Consider the following 3,513-nt stretch of genomic DNA (forward strand, 5'->3'; position numbering starts at 1 on the left):
AAAATTAAAATTTGGTCACTAAGAAAGACTAAGCGGAAATTATCCCCTCCCACTACAAACAACTATAGCAACTCTCTCTACTCACCCCTCCACTCTCCGCAAAAACAGAGGAGTGCAGGAGCTGAAACCTTTCATCTGAAGTCTCAGTTCGCTACTTGCTTCATCTGTAGGTCTGTGGTAGAGGAGGACCTTCTGTGTGCTGTGAATATATGTTTCTCTTATTGGTTGATGAATAAAGCTGTACTCCATTCTCCAATGGAGTCCTCATAACTGATGTTTAGGTGAGAAGGCAATGTTCTCAGTCAATCTGTGCTTTCCACTGGACCAAACTTCAACACTAAATCAGGATCAGGGAAATCATGTGAACTAAGTAAGCCATCTATCAGAGCCATCCACATCTGAGCTACTGAATGGCAGAAGCCCTGGGCAGCTTTCACAATATCTGCTTTTCCATTCGCTGCTGAAGGGCAATTTAAAACGGGATCCTCTTTGTCGTTACTATCTACAAACTCTGGTGAGTATTTGGAACACCCTAGGCCCCAAAGTTCCTGCTGTTGTTTTAAAAATTCGTCCATCAATCTGGAATTATTTCTCTTGAAAATAACTTGGTGGTCGTGAACACTAATGCAGGAGAGTCCCATGGATATACACTACACCACGAGGCTCTCAATGTCTGAGAAACTGGGCTCCTGCTCCTCGTCGGTGATCACCAGACCCCTGTACACGGGCGGCTTTTTCAGGGACCAGCTGTCCGCGCGCCAGCGCAGCTGGGGTTGGGTGGCGGTCGGCCAGGGTCCCCCATGAGGGTGGCGGTGATGACTCAGGTTCTCGCAGAAGGCCAGGGACTTGTGAAGCGTGAAGCGGAGCGGCGCTAGGACCGCGGTGGAGGCGGAGCCACAGCAGCACCCCCAGATCCAGTTCCTGGGACCAGAAGCCACGTGGAGCCTGCAGGTGAGCTTGCGGTGCACAGAGCAGCGAGTGCAGCACTGGCCACACCAGCTTGCACAGTCCAGTTACACTCCTGTGGCGCTAGGGTACCTTCTCCCTCTGGCCCATATCTGCGGGTGACAGGGTCCTACGTGCTCCCGCGGCCAGCGCAAACCATAGCTGCTCCGCATCGTCGTCCCGCCCCCGAGCGGGACCCTTGCTACTGACGTACAGATTTTAATGTTTCTTTCTTAGCCTTTGGGGAGATTGTCACCTGTGCTGCAGTGGGGCTTTTCTTAGATGCAGTTGTTTCCAAAGTAAGCCCAATAAATTCCTTGGTTTAGCAACCTGGGCTTGGAATATTTATGGTCTGTTGTCACCCTATTTGTGTTGAACAGACATTTGTTCACATCTACCCAGGCAAAGTTACAAAACAATCATCTTCTTAACAGTCACATACCACGGAGAATTCAAATGACCACATGGAGTAATCTCACAATTAGAATGGGAACAAAATACTCTAAATTAGAAGAGCATGTGGTGTACAATTCTGTTTGTAATATATGAGTTTAAGGAATAGGCACAACTAGTCTCTGCTTTTTTTAAAAAAGTAATTTTCTAAGTTAGCATATAACAGGCTAGGTTTCATCATGAATCTGTATATGCAGTGCCATAGCCATCGTACTGTCCCTTTACTCCATGCTTCTTTGCTCTGCCCCTTCCTCTGTCTCCTTCCACTGATGCCCTTCCTCTCCTAGTCAGTGCAACTTACCTTTTCACCCTACCTAACCCTTCCCTCATGATGTACTTTCCACCTTTGTTACTTAAAGACACACACACACACACACACACACACACACACACACACACACGGAAACTAAATTTAAAATTATGTAATTTTAAAATAACACGTAGTTATGTGTATATATGATTTTAAATTGAGGTGCCACATAGGAGCAAAACCATGGCATTTATTTTTTGTGGTTTCTTATCATCATCACTATTATTATCTTTTTTACTTTTATTTTAAGGTTTTGTGTGTGTGTGTGTGTGTGTGTGTGTGTGTGTGTGTGTGTGTGTATGGGTGTTTTGCCTGCACATATGTCTGTGCACCATGCTTGTGTGTTTGTGCCTGGTGCCTATGAAGGACAAAAGTGGGCCTGCCAGGTCCCCTGTAACTGGAGTTACAGACAGTTATGAGCCCTCAATAAGTGCTGGGACTCAAACCTAGGTCCCCGGGAAGAGCAACAAGTGCTTTTAACCACTGAGCTATCTCTGACTTGCTGGCCACTCTTTTGAAAGGTGAAGATAGTGCTAACCTTTGGAGAAGAAAGGAATAATGAGGGTGGGTATTGGGGAAACACCTTGGCTGCTGTTGAGCACTTTATTATGGTGCTTTATACAGTTTTAATTTGTGGCAATACATTCAAATGTGTATTTATTTCCTCTGTATTTTTCTGTATGTGTTATACTTGTATAAAATAGCTAGGTGTGGTAGCATATGGTTCTGTTCAGTATTCCCAGGCAGTTGAGAAGCTAAGGCTGGAGGATTGATTGATAAAGCCCAAGAATTTGAGACTTGGTCTAAAAAAACAACCTAAATCTCAGTTGGACTTGGTGTCCCAGATCTGTGATCCCAGCTGCTACAGAAGCTAAGGCAGGAGGATTTCAAGTTCAAGGAGGCTACATAATAAGTTCAAGTCTAGCTTGGATAAAGTGGTGAACTCCTGCCTTAATAAGTAAGAAGAGGACTGTGGATATAGGTCAGTGGTAGACTACTGCTTAGTATGTGCTAGGCCCTAGTTTCAATTCCAAATACTACAGGAAAGAAAGCAAACAAAAATTAAATATCTGTTAGTATTCTGGCATCTGTACTGGCCTGCCCTTGGTGTTCTGACAGGATATACCCTCAGCTACAGCCACTTAAGAGCCACTTAAGGGCCTTGCTCGCCTCCCATCTTTGTCTATTCCTTTCTCTCTCTGCTCCTCTACCTTTCTCTCTGTCTCCCCCACTCACCTCTCTTTTCTCTTCTGCTGCTCCTGTCCTCAGAGGCTGGTCTCCGCCCTCCCCTCCCTCCTTTTCCCATTCACTTTCCCTGAATAAAAAACCCTTCCACATGACCTGTCTCATGGTGTCTCTCTCCTGCTGCTGTTTAAAGTACAACTTTCTAATTCCTCCCTTCTCATGTATTATAATAAGGTGAGGAGTTAGAAAAGGGGAGGTAGGTGAGGCTGGGATGAGGATGCTGTGTTCTGCTGACTTTGGGGGGTGGTGTCCTTCATCTTTGGGGAACCTGGGAAAGCTGGGGTGCTGGCCACATCCTCAAGTAGATGGATGTTTCACTTCTCTATCCAGGCTCTGTGGAAACATCAGGTGCCACCCAGACCTGGCAAAATGCTATTTGAAGTCCATCCAAGTTGACTCCCAGACAGGGTTGATAGTCTTGCACCTCCATCTCTGTGGCCAATAGCTGGTAGTCCTGCAACAATAGCTAATCAGTCTGTCTCCAAAAAAATCATCCCAATGGGAGCAAGGAGTTAGGTATAGATGATGACACAGATCCCATGAGTGAGGTGAAGAAGTAA

The 3,513-nt window shown here is 45.8% G+C and overlaps 1 pseudogene; it reads right to left on the bottom strand.

The window, feature by feature from the left end:
• Positions 1-302: 302 nt before the first annotated feature.
• On the bottom strand, positions 303-1,118 carry LOC127218072 (dehydrodolichyl diphosphate synthase complex subunit Nus1-like; annotated as a pseudogene).
• Between the last annotated feature and the right edge of the window lie 2,395 nt (positions 1,119-3,513).

The sequence above is a fragment of the Phodopus roborovskii genome, unplaced genomic scaffold (genome assembly GCF_943737965.1).
Source record: "Phodopus roborovskii unplaced genomic scaffold, PHOROB, whole genome shotgun sequence".
NCBI lineage: Eukaryota > Metazoa > Chordata > Mammalia > Rodentia > Cricetidae > Phodopus > Phodopus roborovskii.